This window comes from Nymphaea colorata, chromosome 1 (genome assembly GCF_008831285.2).
Source record: "Nymphaea colorata isolate Beijing-Zhang1983 chromosome 1, ASM883128v2, whole genome shotgun sequence".
NCBI lineage: Eukaryota > Viridiplantae > Streptophyta > Magnoliopsida > Nymphaeales > Nymphaeaceae > Nymphaea > Nymphaea colorata.
The window spans coordinates 32,481,798-32,502,746 of NC_045138.2; the positions used below are offsets into that span (position 1 = coordinate 32,481,798).

Below are 20,949 nucleotides of genomic sequence, written 5' to 3' on the forward strand. Positions count from 1 at the left end.
AAGCCATCATGGGCGTCCATAGAAAGTGAAATAATAGGATTTTATTGAGAAAACTGAAAAGTACTCAAAAAAGTCAAATTTAAAAAGTAACATGGAAGTTGCGGTTCCTATTTAAAAATAGCAACCTTCTCGCCTTCCTTTTTATTAGGTTCCAGAATTTAAAAAAACGGTAGAAGAAAAATAGACGTTGGGGAACCCTCCCATCTCTTCTTCGTCGAAACGCCAAAAGAGAGAGAGAGAGAGTCGAGGAGGAGGCATCATGGCTTTTGGGGTTGAGAGTTGGACGCCAAGAAGCATAGTTCGGTTGGAAAAGGCATCTCCTTCTGGGCAGCATGGTTGAGCAGGTTAGACCTCCGATCTGATCTCTGTCATTCTCATTACTTCTCCTTTATTTGTTGATTCCTGTTGGTCATCTCATTTGTCTTGCCCCTCTCAAACTGTAGAAGTAGAATCACAATGCGAGTTTCCTTGTGTTTTTTCATGCATCCGCAACGGGCATAGTCAATCGGGGATAGATTGCTCGGGCATAAAACTAGCTCTGGGTTAAATTTTTTCAACAAGTTTAAAAAGTTGGATTTCTATATGGTATAGAAATTTCTTCATCCATATTCGAGTTCGAATTCGAATGCGTGAACATCTATAAATAGAATTATGGTGTCCGATCCGTTAGATTACCTACCAAAAAGCAACAAGTAATGTGAAATTAATTATGATTAGCAAGCAACCAAATCGTAGTTCGGTGAGCGTAGTGCGAGAGGGCTTAGGGTTCGCCTGGCACGAGCAGTGGGAACGAGTCCGGCTATGGCTGCCGGTCCCCCGATGGTCGATCCTCTTTCCCGGGGGGCGGAAGACAGCGGCAAGGAGTCAGCTGCGGCCCCCCAATAGAAGTCACGATGGAGGAAGGAGAGTCTTCTCGTCGTTCCTGAGTATCGATTATGAGCAAGCAAGAGAAGCCGAAGCTGATGGATGTCGAAGATGCTCAGGTCGCCTTCGATGGCAAGGTTCCAGTGATTCGTTTCTCCCATGAGGCAACGAAGCGTTTGAATGAACCCCTCAGGTTCTCGGCAGTGGCGGGACTTGTTGGGGGAAGGAGCAGACCAGGGACGGACTAGGCCTATGCCCTTTTTCGTTGAAACAACAATGGAGCAGGGTTACAAAAATCCACAGTTTTCTATAGCAGGAAATGGCAGATTCTTGGTGAAAATTAATATGGAAGAAGAACCCGCTGAGATCTTGAGAAGGCGCACTTACTGAGTGAGCGGTCGCATGCTTGTTTCAACTTTTAAACTTTCTTTTACATGCTTTCTCATTCATTTTTTGCCATATGGCATGAACGCGCATGTGCACTTTGCATCACGTTTGGCCTGTTTCTGTTTCCTCTTTGTTCTTTAAATACGACACAATGATAATTTTTAAGTGTTTGTGCTTCACATTTCCTTGTACACCTTGGATGCGTGTCACTACTATTGAAGAAAGTAGAGCAGAGTATTGTAAGTGTGCTTTACAAATATCTGTCGGAAACATCCGACTGTCAACTTGATCTTTCTTCATCGTTCAACCCAACAGGTGTGACCTTAGATATTGGTCAGTGTAATTGGTTAATTCATCAAAGAATTTACTTCGTTACAATGTGCTTAAAATTTCATGTTTAGATTGTAATTTCGATCAAAACATTAAACTGAAGGCGTGTGTCAAATTATATATATATATATATATATATATATGTACATATATATATTATACGATTAATGGCATTCAAACAGAAAATACATGAGCTTATCGTCAGAAGCAGATATTTAGATTTTCTCAAAGTAAAAACTTTTTGGCCTCTTTAGTATTATAATGAAAACACGTAATAATAATAATAACAACCGTTCGCCAAAAAGTGTAAACGAGGTCGTCCAAGTACTATTGTTGTGTTTAAATTTTAAAATGACAGTCCGGGCTACGACGTTCTCGATAATGTTTGAATAGGAAGAGAGGAGGTGTCTTCTACTGGTCAATGGATATCTTGGCCATTAGATGTCGTTGCACCTCCTAATCCATGCACCTCAATTTTCAGATGTCTATGGATTTAAACCATTTTCCACTCCAAAATGTTTGGGTATAAAAGCTACTTGGTGCAATGTTGGATAGAAGCACCATTTCCAACATAATACACTTCACAATATTTGATTCCATCAAAGAAAGTAGAGAAGAGTATTTCAATACACTTCATATTTAAAAGGATCTCCTTTTTGTTGAGCTAGTATCCAACTTTAGATATGTCAGAGAACCAGAGCAGTCTAGTTAATTGAATGGTCTCTAAAGAGGATGCCAACAATCTCTTAAATTGTAAGTTCAGGCTTGACCCAGATATCAGTCCAGAGGTATGTTCTTGCATCAGCCAGTTTACTAGCTTCTCGAAACTTTTAAAAATGTATCATCATAATTGTGTTTTATTTCTAGGAAACTTGGATCCCCCACTTTCCTTTCCTTAGCAGAGTAACTTGCTTCTTTCTCATGATGCACATGCACATTTTTCTTCATGAAAATTAATTCTTTTTCTACCTTTACAGGCTGTCTATCAAAGGCTATTGCTTCTTGTGCTTCAATGGTCGTATCAACAACTTTTTTAAACGTGAAGAAGATGCATGTATGTTTCCAAAGGTACGTCTTGTAATTGAACGCTCTAACCCTTGTTCTGGTCGAACTCATGAGTTTGCAAGTGTGGGGCACTCTCTTTGTGACACCTGGTATGCAGGTTTTCTTTCCTAGTTACCTTAGTTCCTTAAGTAAATTGTATTTTTTTTTCTATTGAAACATGATGCTTATTTATACTTCTTGATCTTGAGATTGATAGCAATTATTTCTTATTTTTCTGTTCTAGTTTAGATTTATTTAACTGTTATTTGTTTGCCTTGTAATTGCATTGAGATTATGTCTAAAAAGGATTGCTATGTTATGTTGAAGTTGTTTTAGTTTTGCCAGCTTAGTTGTGATCTTGTAGCCCTTGCTTGGATAGTATCAGCTATAGGTTTTCTAAAGGATTGGCATTCACTTGCTGTCATTTTAAGTCTTGCATGAAACTGTTGCAACATGGTAGGTAGCTACTTTCCATGTTTATGGTTATCACAGGAAATGCAAGCTGAAACTTTCAGGAAAAGCAGCTGAAATTTGCAAAAAGTACAACATGACAGAAATTAACAGTGAAAGGACATTCTTATATGATATGATGGCACATCTATAAGATAGGCACATCTAAAAAAAATAGTTAGGTTTGGGGAATTGTGGACTAATGGTTTTTTGTGATTTTGTAATGGACACTTGAATTGTTGTGGCACCACTTTGTGTAATCATTGAAATCATTATTGCTAATTGTGGTAACTTGTATTTCAATGGTTATACTAGGTTGGTTGATTGATTTGTCGGTCTTGTTTTTGGTGCATGATCTCCAAATATCTCAAAGTTATTTTTTTGGTTTGTAAGATAGGTAGGATTTAGATTTTATATGGTTTATAACTAGTGTTGTATCTGTACCTTCTTGCACATTGATCATAGGCTGAATGCTTAGGTATTATATTGTGAACTGCAGACTTGTATGGTATTTTGCTTTGATTTATGCATATCTTTTTTTGTCTTATTGCTTAGACAGTCATTTTTTAGCAAATATTATTTGTGCTATCTAGCAAGGTGCATGGTCTTTAGTTTGGCATACCATTCGGGGTCTAACAGAGTCCAAATCTGTAGTTGTCATTATGGTTTAACTGATGATTTTAGAAAACTTGCCGCGTAGTATTGGTTTATTTTGTTCTTCCTTAAGGAATGTGAAGAGCTTAACCCAAACCATTTGCCAAACCTGCAATCAGTTAAGGACCCAACATTTATGGGAACTTGTCCCCCTTAAACTAGCCTTTTGTGTAGAAGACACTATTTTTATGGGAGTATTGGTGAAGTTTGTTTTTCTACCCAACCAACCCATCTTGTTTTTCATTTTGTCGTTTCTTTAGGGAGTATAGTTCCTTCCTCCTTTTGATATACCATTTGATGTCATGAATTTTTATAAAAGAAAAAAATTTAAATTTTACTTAAAAACATTGTTAAAATTGTTTTCTCACACCATGATATATGCCTTTGGTTTATTCTTAGTACCTTCTCGAGTAAAAGGAGAAAATTTTAAGTTTTTGTTGTCAATCAATGGAAGAGGAAAGCTGAAAATTCCTGTATATGAGCAGTAAGGAAAAAACTTATGAAGCTGAGAAAGTCAAGACTAGAAAATGCTATTGACTCTGATGATCAAGCATCTACAAGGATTCAACAAGAAAATATCTTGAGAGAAAAGCCATAATGCTCTGTAAGATCTTGGCAGGTAGCAAAATGAGAGTTGAGAGATGGGCTCGGGGCTTGTGTAGTCGTTCCTCTGAGTCGTTAATCGAGAGTACCGGGTAGACATATAGGTGATTTATGTCTGTCCCGCGAAGATAACGACTTATGAACCTTTGGCTCATCGAAGCCCGTAAGCTGAAACGGGTGGGACACGTGACAAAGCTACACATTACCACCAAAGCGGTGGAGCTCCGTAGTAGCCTTTGGGGTGGTGAGGTATTCCCTCAAAGGTGAAGGTCAGCCTTGAAAAAAAAAAACAAGAAAAAAAAAATCGAAAAGCCAAAAGGCCAAATGCAAAAGAAAGAAAGAAAGAAAAAAAAGAAGAAGAAAAAAAAAGTGCCTGCCAAGTGATGAAAAAGCATGAAGGTTGAACTCGCATGAATTGAATGTGACAATCTTTCATAGATGTGCGATGTTGGGATCAATATCTGCTTCTCTTTATTGATTACCTAAGATGCCGAGGATGATTCCTTTATGTTCATATTTTGGAAATTGAAAGACATCCTTCTAGAGATTTGATGGCATTGACGCAAAATGAATCTTGATGCTTGTACGGTACTATGGGTAAATGAAGGTCATACTATTTGCACAACACAGGCACTCTTGCTTATGAGTTAATTGATTGTTTTTGAACTATTTCAAAGTGAAAACTTGACATCTCTTGTTATATTTGTAGGCTTCCTAGACGTAGGATGAACTAACTAATTCTCGTTGGTCTTGAAAGATGTTTGTCATTTCATTACCAAACCACTTGTCCATTCATGGAATAGATGAAATTCCTCAAAACCTAGTCCACTCATGCTGAGTGTGATGAATTTTCTATCATTTCCTCTGTCTCAGGAGACACAGATCATTAACTGAGTGTATTCAACATAACCCAGACTTAGGGTTGAGTCTGTCATGGAAGGCCTTTTATCTCTTTTCAAAAGAATTAGTCGATTTTGAATTGTTACATTTTTAAAAGTTCCATCCATCGAAGCTGCATTATGTCCCTGGGTCCGTCATGGTTTTAGACCAGGTTTGTACTCAGTTTCTTCGTGTCTTGTTAGTCGAATAGATGCTTTAGTTAAGCATTGTACATGTCCATCATAGGTCAAGGTCATTGGTTTGATTTGTTTTCAAGATCACATTCTGGTTTAGATAGAGTATTTTAGTTTTGTTGAGTTGACCCATTGTTGGTTTGATTTTCTGGTAGTTCAATTTTTTCTTTTATTGTCTACTTAGTGGTTTTCCAGCTTGTAGTGTTTATTTTTCACTTTCATTGTGAAATGGGTTTGTTTAGGAGCTTTGTTGACTTAGTTGTTTGATTTTCATTTTTCAATGTATTTACTCGATTCTTTTGATAAATAAAATCTGATCAAGGGGTATGTTGGTTGTTGTGTCGCATTTTGATACTTTGAATTGCATACTTCATTGCTTAAGTTTTTAGGTTGCTTGGCTGAATATCTATGATGACATTATCATCGCATCTAAGGGGTCAGCATGTCAACTGCGAGTTTAAGTCTTGCTGTTTTGTGTAATAGTGCATATCTATTTTCATTAGTTTTAGGTTTCTAGAGGTAGGAACTGGAACTACTGATGGTGCACTACATTAAGAGTTGAAGGTGAAGAACAACAACAAGGTGGAGGGGAGAAAGTTGTAATTAACAGCTTGGGATTTGGAAATGCTATCCACTTCTTATATACAAAAAGGGCTACGTTTACAAATCCTCTAGGCTGTTGGAAGCCACCACCGAACGCCGCCTCAAGTCATCCCTCTCCCGATGCCTCTTGCACTTCCCCTTGTGAGACTACCAACTTCGTTGATTGCTGTGATGAAGGTGTATGGTTTGATGTGTTTGATTGCTGTGACGAAGGTGTATGGTTTGATGTGGCTGCTGCCGATTGGGTCGGTGTGTTGAAGTTGATGTCCGCTGGTGAGGTTCAAGTCATTGTCAATTCCTTGTTGCCACTGGTTGATGGCACGATGATCAACTTTGATGATTACTTTCTGCCTCTCCTTGCAGTTCAGGTATTCTCTTTCCATCTTTTGTGGATTAATTTCTTTGTCACCAGCTCTACCATCACTCTTTTAGGTGTAAGCTCTGTTATTCTTGATTTCCCACAAAAATTACATGCATGTGAGACTGTCAAAACTTACCCACTGTTTGTTTGGATGGAAGGATAGAAATGAATGGATGTAAAGGAAAAGGAAAGAAAGAGAAGGGAAGGGGATGAGAAGGGAAACGAGAAGAAAGGAAAATGAAGGACAGTCCACCATCGATCTTTATCTATTTTTTGGTCAAATTTAGGTGTTGAACTCAACTTTACGCCCTATTTCAGAATTTTTGGACCTGAAGATTTGATATTACAGATTTTTTATAAAACTCTGCTACCTGGGTGCGTGGAGTTGGAATTTCTAATATTTACCTGATTTTCCCCTAATTTTAGCTTTCTAAAGCTTATTTTGTCTAGTAAATCATGTCTAGTAAATCATGTGCTAGTCTAGGAATGAGTTTTAGGGTAGGTAACATTGTGCTTGCATGGCCTCTTCTTGACGTGCATGCAAAGGGCGGATACCACCGAAAGAAGAAGCTCAAGAAGTGTAGGAGAATCCCAAAGCCATATTTTCAGCCCCTTGAGCATGTAAGCGTAGACCTCACAAGGAGTATTTTGTGTTTGAAGAGCTCCTACGGTTGGTGTTGGATAAAATTGAAGTTTAATTGGAGGAAATTTTCACGCACTGAAGGATGTGTGTTCATTTTGTTTGATCACTGTACATTTTTGTATATGATGCACTGGTGCCATTATTTTGTTTGATCACTGTACATTCTTGCATATGATGCACTGGTGCCATTATGAAGGACAAGCTCAGGTGTCACAAGGGTTTGAGAAATGACAGAAGGCACAAGGATTTGAGAAACTACCGGCCTACACAAGGATTCGACAAACGACAGGCCTTCTCACACTAGGTCTCTTTTGTTGGCAAGTTTTATGAGACGTGAACTCTCTAAGAAGTCAAGTTTTATAACATGTTTAATGAAGAGACACTCTCTAGAACTAGCCCCTTGATCATGTGAGAGGCGATGAAGCCCATGTTAACCCTCTTAGGGAGTATTTTGAGCTTAAAGAACTCCTGCAGTTGGCCACCATCGAGATGCTGTTGACCCCAGAAATCTTCACGCTCCATAGATACCCTTGGAGACTTTAGGGTTACACAAAAACTTAATGAGGCTTACCTCTGGGTGAGACTCTTCTTCTGGCCTAACTTAGAGTTGGGGAGAGTGCATTGGTTAATTGCTTACATTGCTGCCCCCTATAATGGATGCTGAAGCAGTTCAGTTTGCTGCACATGAAGCCTTGGTTGATGCTCTGGATGCTTACAATTCGTCCTAGAGACATGATGAATAGCAATCCTATAGTGAGAGAGTCAGAAACGAGAATCATATTGGATTCTTTAAAGAACAAGGGGATGAGAAGCGAAAGGAAAATGAAGGAAAGTCCACCTTCCACCTTTATCTATTTTTTGGTCAAAGTTAGGTATTGAACTCAACTTTACACCCTCAAAATTTCAGAACTTTTGGACCTGATGATTTGATGTTATAGAATTTAAAATTTTTATTAAACTCTGTTTTCTGCTACCTGGGTGCCTGGAGTTGGAATTTCTGATATTTACCTGATTTTTCCCTAATTCTAGCTTTCTAAAGCTTATTTTGTTTAGTTCAAATCCCTTAGGGTAGGTAACATCATGGGTGGGTGGCTTCTTCTTGAAGTGCATGTGAGGGGCTGGTGACCACTGAAAGAGGAAGCTCGAGAAGTGTAGGAGAATCCCAAAGCTGTATTTTCAGCCCCTTGAGCATGTGAGAGGTGATGAAGCCCATGTTAGACCTGGTAAGGAGTATTTTGTGCTTCAAGAAACTCCTATGGTTGGTGTTGGATAAAATTGAAGTTGAAACGGGTTGGAGACGTGTGCGGTTTCAAGAATCGGGTTGGAGAGGTAGAACCAGGTTGGAGAGGTCGAACCGAGTTGGAGAGGCATCTCAGACATTCTAGGAACCGGTTGGGGAGGCATCTCAGTTTCAAGTACCGGGTTGGGAGTTATCTCGGTTTCAAAAACAATATCTCGATTTCAAAAATCGGGTTGGGGAGGCATCTAAGTATCAAGGAGGCATCTAAGTATCAAGAACCGGGTTGGATTGGGGATGCATCTTGGTTTCACTACAACAAATAACAAATATATGCGGTTTGGGTTGAGGATGCATCTCAGTTTCACTACAACATGTAACAAATATATGCGGTTTCAAAAGCGATTCCTCTGTTAGACATGCCTGACTAGCCTATCAGGATGCAATTTTTATTGTTAGGGAATTTGAAAATAATGAGCAAGTAAATCGATGGCGGTACCTTTTCCATTTTATGCATCAAGAGCAAAATTGTTTAAATTTGTTTGTGTAGCACCCTGTCCGTTGCTATGCCGAGCTCGCTTGGCAGAAGAACAGCAGTAGCTGAGTAGGGATTGGTGGCCTCCAAAGGCCCTCCACTGGCTGGACGAGCAGCTGAGCCGAAATGGTTCTCCTCGTATTAGGTAAGTTACAGAGAAATCAAGTCATGAGGGAGAAACAGGGGATTGCGATGGTTGTGCACTTCACCGGATGGACAGATTTCCCGTTGAGATCAAACGGGGGGTGTCTCTCTCAACTACTCCCCCACAGGGTCTCTGCGAGGAAGGCAGGAGTAGAGGATGGACAAGGGAGGCTTGGGAACAGGGAAGGCCGCAGCGCTGCTTCCGTCGCACCCCAGTTGGACTCTCGCTGAGATGAAACTGAGATAAGTTTTTGTCTGGAGACCGGTCGGGGGAGGCCGCACTGCTTCCGTCGCTCCCCAATTGGACTCTCGCTGGGACGATTGCAAAGAATAATATAAACTAAGATAAGTTTTTGTCTAGAGACCTTACCAATCGGTCGGTCGAGAGTCCCAGCAATAGATGTCTGGGGAAGCAGAGGATTCACGACTGCGCTCCCTCGCTCAGATGCCCGAACAGGGGATGCAGGAAACAGGGACAGAGAGGGTGACCGGAAGTTTGTCTACTCCGACCAGCTCCGGCAGTCTCTGTGAGCTCAGGTTCTTTCGATCCGTAGCTGAGAGGAGGATCTCCCTGGAAAATCTTGCAGGGAGAGGACACTTGTAGAATTAGCGCCTGATTTTTGAATGGAAGTGGTGGAGCAGAGGAAGATGGCAGAACAGGCGATCGAAAATCGCCTGATTCCAGCAAACTCCGGCACCGGTTCCAGTCGAGCACTGGACCGTTGGATCCGCACCTTTCGGGCGATGCTACAGGTTGGGCTTGTTGGATCCGACACTAACCCACGGTGCTGTCTGAGCAGTTTGAGGGCCAGCGGAGACCCGCGTCGGCGGTGGTGTGCAGTTAAATCAGGGGCGCTGGAAATCTTACTATTCTAGTGGGGACTTCCTCCGGCGACAAGATATGGCTCGATGGAACCGCAGCGAGTCGGGGATTCTGTATCCGGTGACGTGAGCTTACTGATGGAAAGGAGAACCTTGATTATGATGGGGAGCGGTGCGCAGGACCAAAAATTTTGGGGGCTTCTGCAAGAGGTAACCTCGCTGCCAAGGGCATCCACGAGTCTCATTCGGAAGGGTTTGCGGCCATTGGTGTGGTCACCAGCAGAAATACAGCAGCTTGCAAGAGGGACGAACCACCAAGTGCACCGCACACGGCCGAATGGGCCTAATCCTCAGCAGCAAGAAGAGGGGCAACAAGGCGGGCTGAGGCCCAGTTAGGGGAGCTCCACTGGGCAGAGGGCAGTTAGGGGAGCTCCACTGGGCAGAGGGCACGTTGGAGAGGAAGAGACACGATCTAGGTGAATTCCTGGCAGGTGCTCCCTCTTTTTTTCCCTCATTGGTTCTTCCCTAATGCCTTCCTTAGGCGGATGAGCCAATACGCGCTCACAGTCGATAACTTCTTTGAGCGTCGCCTCCAGACGGTCGTGTTATAGTCGGGGATGGCTACGTCGAACAGGGGAAAGGTGAGTTAGGATTTCTAGGGCAGGTTTCAACAGTGTTTATTTTTTTATTTTGCGTTTGTCATTGGATTTCTGGATAATTCAAACATGGGAAATTTAACAGATTTCTTTCTTATTCTTGTGGTGCTTATGGAAATCGTTGATGCAGGATATGGCGTTTTTGTGCATCAACGGATTCAGACTGTCTGCCCTTGAGCGGTGCTCCCTTTCTTTTTCCCCCATTGGTTCTTCCTTAATGCGTTCCTTAGACGGATGAGCCAGTACGTGATCACAGTCGATAACTTCTTTGTCTCCAGACGCTCATGTTAAAGTCGGGGATGGCTACCTCAAACAGGAGAAAAGTAAGTTAGGGTTTCTCGGGCTGGGATGCTCGATGTCTTGGAACCTTGGCCTTGTCATCCTCTGTCCACTCACAATCTCAAGGACTATGACCTCAAGACAGCTGGGTTGGGACAATTGAAATAGGAAAGTTCTAATTCAATATCAGACGGGGAAGAGAGTTTGATCTTAAAAGCAATCACAAGGGTTTTGATTTTCGTTCTACTTGGTCTTCTTGTAGTGTGCATGATTGTTGTGGGGATGTGCCTAGGGTTCCGACCTTGACTTGCTCTGGTTTTTAAGGATCGGATTTAGGAAAATCAACAATTGAATGAGAATCGAGCCACTCGCTTTTGCCGCCACAGTTTTGGTCCTTATTTTTTTGTTCGGTTTACTAACTACAGTTGTCTTTTCCTGTAGAGCACCTCACTGTCAGTTAACAATGTTCTTGCATGTTGTGGGTCTATGTGTGGAGGTGGCTGTGATGGAGGCTGGCCTATCAATGGCTGTCAATACTTTGTCCAAAATGGCGTCGTCACAGAAGAGGTATAATATTAAAGATTGATATTCTGTAGCTCGGTCTTTGAATTGTGTAGTAGACATAGTTTCCCAAACGAGTAACCATGTAGAAATCCTTCATCAAATGTGCTGCTGATTGACTTCTTTTGGTATGCATTATACAGTAAGAGCTAAATTTATCCTATGCTTGGGATTCCTTCACGGATATAGCAATCTTTATGCACTATTTTTGAACATAGAAATAATATGCCTAAAGATGGGGATGAGAATGGAAGTGCAGCCGATGTTCTTAAGAAAGGAGATGAGAGGATAGGTTCTGGTCTTCAAGCTGCACAGCTGCATTTTTCACACATCCTCCACTCACATCGGTATTTCCAAAAGTACAACAAGGCTCAAGCTAAGCCAAAGAATGGAAAGGAAGAAGGTTGAAGATGCCCGGCCAAAAAAAACCCTCGTTGCCTGTTCATTGAAAGTTCAACCAAATTTTACATTTGATTCTTGGAATTCATCCTCTGGTGTTGGTTTCGGCTTTGTGTTGAGAGAGAATTTCTTCATTTGAAATTATAAAAAAAGCAAAAAAAATAAGAAAAGGAACTGATATATGCTGAAAAAACCAAAGTCAACCAGCTGCAATATAGATTTCTCAGCTGAAGCCTTCCTTCTGTTTTTCTTTTTCCTTTTTTTTCTACAATCTTATGTGCTACAAATTGTATTAGATATACCATGTTAACCAGTGAGTATAAACTATAAAGTGATTCTCTATCCCTCGAAGTTGCCTTGTGAACGTCTCTACTAATAACTCATACTAGAATTCAAAACCAATTCATCATAAGTAGCTAATCAATCATGAAACCATTCATGTAACATACATACACACATAGAAGCTTGAAGGATGCTTGTCCACCAAGAACAGTCCAAGATGCCCGCCCTCCACTGGCTGGACGAGCAGCTCAGCCGAAATGGTTCTCCTCGTAGCAGGTAAGTTACAGAGAAATCAAGTCATGAGGGAGAAACAGGGGATTGCGATGGTTGTGCACTTCACCGGATGGACAGATTTCCCGTTGAGATCAAACGGGGGGTGTCTCTCTCAACTACTCCCCCACAGGGTCTCTGCCAGGAAGGCAGGAGTAGAGGATGGACAAGGGAGGCTCGGGAACAGGGAAGGCCGCAGCGCTGCTTCCGTCGCACCCCAGTTGGACTCTCGCTGAGATGATTGCAGGAGAATAATATAAACTGAGATAAGTTTTTATCTGGAGACCGGTCGGGGGAGGCCGCACTGCTTCCGTCGCTCCCCAGTTGGACTCTCGCTGGGACGATTGCAGAGAATAATATAAACTGAGATAAGTTTTTGTCTGGAGACCTTACCAATCGGTCGGTTGAGAGTCCTAGCAATAGATGTCTGGGGAAGCAGAGGATTCACGACTGCTCGTTCAGATGCCCGAACAGGGGACGCAGGAAACAGGGACAGAGAGGGTGGCCGGAAGTTTGTCTACTCCGACCTGCTCCGGCAGTCTCTGTGAGCTCAGTAGCTGAGAGGAGGATCTCCCTAGAAAATCTTGCAGGGAGAGGACACTTGTAGAATTAGCGCCTGATTTTTTAATGGAAGTGGTGGAGCAGAGGAAGATGGCTGAACACGACTAGCTTCGTGTTGGAATAACTTAGCCTTGAGATCTTCGAAAGATGGAAGAATAGGTAGGACTTCCAAGGCTGTGCAAAAAATATCAAAATCTGTTCCCAGTCCACTCAAGGCTTGTTGCACTTTGTCCTTGTCGCTGACGGGATGTCCAATGGCAGCAAGTTGATCACTTAACACTTTTAATTTCATTCAAATACTCCAAAACAGTACGCGTCCCACGCTTGATGTCCTCAAATTGCCTTCTTAACTACAGAAAACGTGCTTCGGATACTTGAGAATACGTGGTGGCAAGGGTAGACCACAACTCTAGGGCTGTTAAATCTTCATCAATACCTCCTAATACTTCCTCTGACAAAGTAGAAGTAATATAGGCAACAAGGGACTGGTCGTGAGCTAGCCAAGCTTCATACTCAAGATTATTTTCAGTAATGGTTTCATATTCAAATCTGATTTCACTCATAGCCGCAGCCGCAGCAGCTTGATCTCCCACTACGGTCTTCTTCACTTCACGGTCAATATACATAGGAGGTGCTGGAGTGGTCCCATCGATATGCCCGTAGAGTCTATGACTTTTAATAAAAGGGACTATTTGACGTTTCCAAGTCAAATAGTTACTATGATTCAGCTTTTGAGAAATAAGTTGGGAGAGAAAGCTAGAAGATAGAAGAGAGGGAGTCGGCTGATCCATAATTGATTTAGGGCAACGACATAAATTAGGGCAAAACGATGAGAAAATAGGGCACAACGATTAGGGCAAATCACGCAAGATTTAGGGCAGAAACTGAAAAGAGGGATGACCACGCCAGAAAAGAAAGAATTTAGGGCAGATTAGGGCTAATCACATCAAACCGGAGGACGATGCAACCTGGCTCTGATACCATGTAAGAATCTTCACAAAGTACTCGTCTCTCCGTATGCAAAACAGATATATTGAGAGGAGAGGATGAAAGAAGACGATGGAGGAAAGGGAGCAGCCGGCTTAACCCAGCCCTGCGTTCCTTAATCTTTGAATTAAAAGAATAACCCTAATAGGTTACAACAGATTTGTACATAAAATTATAAAATATTACAAGAGAGCCACCGCCTAGTAATTTAGGCGTGTGGATATAAGGAGAATGGATCGGGTCTGAACAGACCCGATCCCCATACGCTAACAGTCTTTGTGTTACTTTTATGATTTTATCATTTGTCTAATGATTTTCTGAAGTAATTGCACTGAACCGCAGCTCAATCAACTATCAGGAACCAGAACCCGGTGGGTTCAGTTGCATTTGTTTTCAACTTTTTTTCTATTCATGAACCTTTGTTTACAATGACAAGGTTTTTGCAATTTTGAAATCATAGATCAAAGTAGACTGCGTATTCTATTTATCCATTTGATAGATGATGCATTGATTTTGTTCATGGGACGTTTCCTGTACCATAGTTGCTTCTAGATCCATGTGCAGCCCTATAAGGGGAAAAAAAAACATGGGGTCCATTTCTGATCATTTGCAGTTATGTGTTATTATAACATTGAGGAAAGATGAAGTTGGAAGGATGCGTGAGAATTTACCAATGATCTTGTTTCATAATTCATTTACATTAACTCGTGGATAATGTTACTCTTGGTAAGGTTCTGGCTTTGATTTTGGAAAAAAATTGTTGTTAATCCATAAGTTGACGATGCTCACTGAATAGGCCATCATAATCCAATTGATGCAGCTAGTTGCGTTTGGTGTAATGTTAGTGGTTCTATTTCGATTGAGACATTCTAGAATCAAACAGTATCGCAACTTCCATTCTTTGATTGTGGTTGCAATTGATGTATTTTGCTTATCAATGATGGGTTTTGGCCCTGATTGAGATTTAGAGATATGTACAAAAGGGACTGAAAATCTGGGTGGTTAAGTCCACTGGCTTAATCCTTATTAGGTTTCCTAGCAGAACTTCGTTCATGAGGATTGTGCGTACACGGTAACATAAACCAGAAAGGGAACAAGGAATCATCTGAACTAGTTTGGTTGGGAGCAAGGCTTGTATTGTTTAGTCTGTTCTTAGTTCACATGTTAAACTCTAGGTTAACTGTTCAAATATTAGACATACTCATGTTGGTCTCTGTGTGGTTCGTGGTTCTTGGTCACTATATGTTTGGTTTGAGATCCATAATCTATCTGTTTCAGGGACCTTTCTGTTTCCTAGAGGGGAATTAATTTTGATGGAGTTTTTCCATGCAAACACCAAGATGCTTCTGAACAACGATATGAAGAATGGCAATGATATAGCTGCCAAAGGTGAAGGTGGTTGTTGTTGGATTGCTCGTGCGCACTTTTGCTGTGAAGGATATCTCAGGAACCTCAGAAGCAAGTCCCAACTTCCATTGGCTGCAGAATGATCAGGTTGGCAATACCACAGGCATCCAAGATTCCAAGCATCAAACTTAGGTCGATTCCTCAAAACATTTCCTTCATTTCTGTGCAATCATATTAGGAAAAACACCCGCAGAAAAACCCATGTTCGACATGAATTCCTCCAGGCGCTTTGCATTTGTCAGGTAGAGGTAACTTATCAAGTTTCTACAAACTTAAATAATCGCAACTTTAATGGTGAAGTAAATTGAACAATTGAAATAGGAAATAACGTGACTGCAGCTTTCGAACAATGAAGGCAATTACAGTGACAAACTATCCCAGATTAGGAAGTCAAGAGTGCAAGTGCCTTCAGTGCAGAAATCAAAATGTCAAGTCCATTTTTCATAAACAGTTTATTAAACAGATAAATTTGTTTAAGCATCAAAGATGTAAGTGTTAAATCACAAGAGGGAGGGAGAGAGAGAAAGAGCTGAGAGTTAGCTGGCACCTTAGGTGCACACTAGTGTGTCTGCCAGGGCTTTCCAAATAACACCGGCTGTATTTTTCGGCTGGTGGGTACGATCAGTTTTAACTACGTATACCGGTGGCAGATATCACCGTTATAGGTCTACAGCGGTGAAGACTTCCAACGGCGACAAGTAACACCAGTAAAAGCGGATATAGCGGGGAAAACCATCATCGGTATAAGTAGGTATAGCGTCGGAGAAACGCACCGCTATAAATAAATACCGGTAGTCTTTGTCGCCGCTATTGAGCTATAACGGTGGTTTTTTGCCAAGCATGTCTTCCGTTCTCGTTGTTTAAGAAGAACTAGCTTGAGTAGAAGTGCTTCGTTTAGCTTTTTTTTTATACATAATTCAAGCAGTTAAATACAATATTCCTATACCTTAAAATATGCCTGTTACCATTCTAATTTGATGTGAGTTCTCGTAATTATATTTTTTTCACTTTCACGAGACATGACGGCATTGGTCTGTTAGTGTTGTTTATAAATCAGGAAGTCGTCCTGTTTTGGTTTTCTTGACCTGTTTGATCTGTAAAATTTAATTCAGTGTTTTGGTCAGTTGCTGCCTTTCTCAGCTTCCAATATTTGACTTAGGAAACCAACCACTTGACCATAATTCTCATTGTTTTACATTTAAATCATGTCCAGTGCAGCACCTAATTGTGATTGCAACAAAGGCATCAAGAGAAACAAACCAAACAGGAATATGTCGAGGCATAAGTCGATTGTCATCGAGGTCAAGTTGCTTGGCGTCGAATTCTTGCAGCTTCTCGTCCATTCTTTGGGGTGTCGATAGACAAGGTGACGCTGACAAAACATCAAGGTGACAGGATTCGAACCTATGGCCCTCTGTACCCAAAACAGATGCGCTACACCTCGCTTGCGAGTGTCGGTCTCACACTCTTCTTTTGCTTCTGCTTTTTCATTGATTCCCCGGGCTTGAACCATGTCTCCCGAACAATCTCAGTACATATGGCGCAAGACGATTCCACATTTCGAGGTTGGAATGAGATTGGGTGTTTTCATGTCTCACCGTAGTGCCCGGTTTGTCTTTCTTTCCGATTGATGAACAAGAAGGAAACTCGCGACTATCCTCGCTTCGCAGCTCTTCTGTTGGGCATGTATTCGTAGACCAAAATCCTCTCTTCTCTTCCTCTTCAACAAAGCAGCCTACAAGCTGTACCAGGTTTATATGTTGAAGCTTTGCTACTAATCTCACTTCATTCATGAACTCCATAGTGCCTCCTTTCGAACCCATGGATAGCCTCTTGAGAGCTACTTCCTGCGCTCCTTCCAGCATACCCTTACAATCACAAAAATGCGAACTTATTATCTGTTTTTCTTTTTCGTCATGACTGGAAATCCAACAAGCATATTGTCCACTAGAAGCACTTGAATTCTCATAAGCCTCAAATAGCCAGTATGAGACAATGTCATCATGCCTTTGAGAAGTCCACTATTTATCACCCTTTACGCCATTTCAGTGGTGGATTAATCAGATTTCTGTCAGTTTTTAAAATCTGACTCCACTAACCAAACCAAAAGGCTCAAATCTAAAAGTGATCAGAAAAGAAAAATTCAAAATCCGACAATCTCTTACGACTCTCTAATTTTTAATAAACTTAAAATAATATAAAAACTGTTGATTTGGATTCATATAGAATCTAAATAATGGAGCACAAATTTCAAATATATATATACATATATACACCCACACCCACACCCACACCCACACCAACACATCTAAAGAGGTGGGGGAGAGTGAGAGGGATATAAGTGTTAGTTTGTATATAGAACCAAAGCCACCTTGTACAAGCTTACTTGATTGGGAGAAATTTTTTTATTGCTGCCATGATAAGTTGCAAGTCAAATAGTGCCAGCTCCAATCTTCCACATTTTTTTTTCCATACTGAATATTAGCAGGTTGGCGTGCTTTTTTAAGTGAATCTATGCCCACTTCAAACTTATGTATAATTTCAGTCAAAAGCATGAAACCATTCTAGCACATTGAATTTCTTCATTCTAGAAGAGACCTCCTGTTACCAGGCTTCACAAGTAGTGCGTTTTTTTAGTTTGCTTTGCTTCTTTGTTTTAATTTCAAGATAATACACAGTTTTTATGCTCACAAGAACAGAACTGATTATCAAATGAATAATCTGCTACTTCATTTCAGAATTTGATAATTTAAAGTAAAGAAAAACGAGATATATTCGAAAATAAATTTTAAAACGCGAGATTTTGATTTCCAACGCAGTTTTTCAAAAAAACGGTCGGATCGAAAAAACGCGTCTTCTTTTACGCTTCTTCTGTTTGGAGCCCACGCCCCACGGTGGCATTATTTGTAATTTCAAAAAAAATTTAATGGTAGAAGCGGAATAAATTTTATAAAACGATAAAGTTAAAAGTTAAAAAGCCTTCATCGACAGAGAGGAAATAAGTCGAAACAGTAAAACTCGTCCGCATTTAGGGTTTTGCAAATTTCCGACTTCCAAGACGCCAGTCCGATGGAAAGGTGGTACTTGCCGACGGACCGGTGCGTTTTCCGCCACCCAGCAGATCTCCGACCGGCGAGAAGCAGCCACAGCGGTAGGATTCGATTACAAACGATGGTTTTTTCAGTCTATTTGCATGGATTTTCAGTCTATTTGTGTTGGATCCCTTAGCTTATTGTGCCTTGGTTTTTTGTTGGCTGTTTTGGGTTTTTTTTTTGTTTAGCTATGCATTCTGTCCGTCAGAAACTCTTTGGTTTTTGTTTTTGGATTTTCTGTGCCGTGGAATAGTTAACGCGTTACTTGTATTTCTGATTTTTTTTTTATTTCTGTGGAATCCATGTTTTGTGCATAGCTCTTCGGCTGAAGACTGGTTTCGGTTTCCTTTTGTGTTTGATGGCCTAGAATTTTGATTCCAGAATTGAAAAAGACTTGTTTGATGAAATGATAATTAAAAATCTGGAATTCAATTTAATCTGAAAAAGTTGCGGATTGCTAAATTAATTATACCTTATTGTTCTTGCTAATTTTTTCTATTTTTCCAATTACTAGAAGTTCTTTTTAGGCCCTTATTTGACAGTCTTCTTGAACTTATGGCCCTTATTTTAAAAATTGTAAAAGATATTAGTTTCGATTTTTTGACTATGGGCAAAAGATGTGCCTAAAAATGCACTTTTTTCTTTGATGATAGAAGAACCTTAAAAAACTACACTACTTAGGTGTGGTGGTTTTCGAACATTTGTGTAGTTGTAAACGTAATGTGGATTTATATATATATATATATATATATATATATATATATATATATATATATATAGATGATGTTTCTACATTGAACAGTGCAAATGTTAAATATAATAATCACGTATTTAAAAAAAGGACATGATGTTGAGTTCAAATACATATATAAGCTTCAAAATCTAAAATATTCTTCTTATCAACCACCCCCTTAATCATCTTTTTGGAATCTTGTATGTAAAGGTTCAGACTGGATTTATTTATTTACCGAACTACTTACTTTTGGAAGGTGTGGTAATAGGCGTGTGTGTTTTGATTTGTATGGTGAAAAGTCCTTCATCTAACTTTATCGTCTCTTCTTAGGTACTTGATTTTTTGGGTGTTGAAATATTTTGGAAAGTCAATAATAGCTAAGTTGGTTGCATCTATTTCTTAGATCCTAGGGCGTGCATCTCCTGGAACTTATATGATGTTTTTTCATATACCTTTTTTTTAGTCATGATGTGTGCAACTCACTTATTTCTTGTTGTCTGTAGCTAGAAATGGGTCTTTCAAATCCTTACAGTAGTTAACGGGCGATTGAACTTCGTGCATTGACCAGGCTACTTTGGCATGGACAGCAGGTCATGTGTTGGCAACTAGCGGCCTGGATGGTTCATGGACTTCTTTCACGATCAATATGGAAAATTTTTTATTAGGAGGTATTGTTCTTTTGCCCAAACAGTTGAACAATCACTAGGATTGACGGTTTTTCTTATATATATTATGCATGATCTTTTTTGTGTTTAATACATATGAGAGCCTCATATATACATATGTGTGTGTGGGTGGGTGGATGGGTGTACATTTAATATGCATGCTTGTATACGTGAATATATGTAACTCTTTTACATTCTTTATTTTTCTGTATCATTATATTTTCAGCTGAGTTGGAGCTAGTCCAGTGGGTGGTTCTGCTCATACTTCGTTGTTTTTTATTATTTTTGGATGTATATATAGACCATGATATCTTTTTGTAAATATTCTGTTTTTACAGCTTCTTCGGATTTCAATTACATTATTCTCATTCTCCATTTCCTTTGTGATTTGGCGTTTGTGCCCATCATTGTGAGATTGTTGTGGGTTTGTGTATGTTTTGTGCCCATCATTGTGAGATTGTTGTGGGTTTGTGTATGTGACTGTTATCAGTCTTCTTTTCATGGTATTAGAGCCTGGGTTGTTTATGCTGTTGTGCATAGCTATTCAGCTAAGGCCTTACTTTCAGTTGTCTTTGTTTTTATTTTATGATTTTATCATTTATGAATTATCATTTTTTTTTAAGACGAAAGATTTATGATGTTACGTCTATTTGGATCAGTCTATTTGCATTGGATTTTTCTGCCTATTTGTGTTGGATTTTTTAATTTATTGTGTCTTGGCATTTTGTTTTGTTGTTTTGGTTTTTTTTTTAGCTATGCATTCTGTCCCGTTGGAAACCCTGTCCGTTAGAAACGGAGCTATGCATTCTGCCAGTTAGAAACTCTTTCGTTTTTGTTTTTGGATTTTATGTACCATGGAATAGTTAATGCGTTATGTGTATTTCTGATTTTTTTCTTTTTATTTTTGTGGAATCCATGTTTTGTACATAGCTCTTCGGCTGAAGACTGATTTTTTAGTTCGATGTTTCGTTTGTTTAGAAGGGGTTAATATAGTATAACTCGATAACTTGATAATAGTTAGTATTTCATACTTTATGGACGTGAGATTCAATGTTTGGCGAATAAATTGTATGCTGTTGTGCATAACTATTCAGCTAACGCCTTATTTTCAGTTGTCTTTGTTTTGCTTTTTAAGATTTTATCATTTATGAATTATCATTTTTTTTAAGATGAAAGATTTATGATGTTACGTCTATTTGGATTATATTTTTCAGTCTATTTGCATTGGTGTTGGATTTTTATATTTATTGCGCCTTGGATTTTTGTTGGTTGTTTTTTTTTTTAGCTATGTTTTCTATCCCGTCAAA

General features: G+C 40.0%; 2 long non-coding RNA genes across 4 annotated transcripts in view; both read left to right on the top strand.

The window, feature by feature from the left end:
* Window positions 1–169: 169 nt before the first annotated feature.
* Window positions 170–15,310, top strand: LOC116250289 (uncharacterized). Of its 3 annotated transcripts, XR_007572297.1 has the most exons (6): window positions 170–344; window positions 2,559–2,649; window positions 5,909–6,376; window positions 10,537–10,729; window positions 11,127–11,252; window positions 15,024–15,310. It is a non-coding gene; the product is annotated as an uncharacterized LOC116250289 (long non-coding RNA). The 3 variants fall into 3 exon arrangements; XR_007572296.1 differs by having other exon boundaries at window positions 10,537–11,252; XR_004171415.2 differs by lacking the exon at window positions 15,024–15,310 and having other exon boundaries at window positions 10,537–11,862.
* Window positions 15,311–18,150: 2,840 nt separating this feature from the next.
* LOC116251735 (uncharacterized) overlaps window positions 18,151–20,949 on the top strand; it is a 66,417-nt gene continuing 63,618 nt past the window's right edge. The window contains exon 1 of the long non-coding RNA XR_007572292.1: window positions 18,151–18,303. This is a non-coding gene — a long non-coding RNA (uncharacterized LOC116251735). The remainder of the gene's footprint in view (window positions 18,304–20,949) is intronic.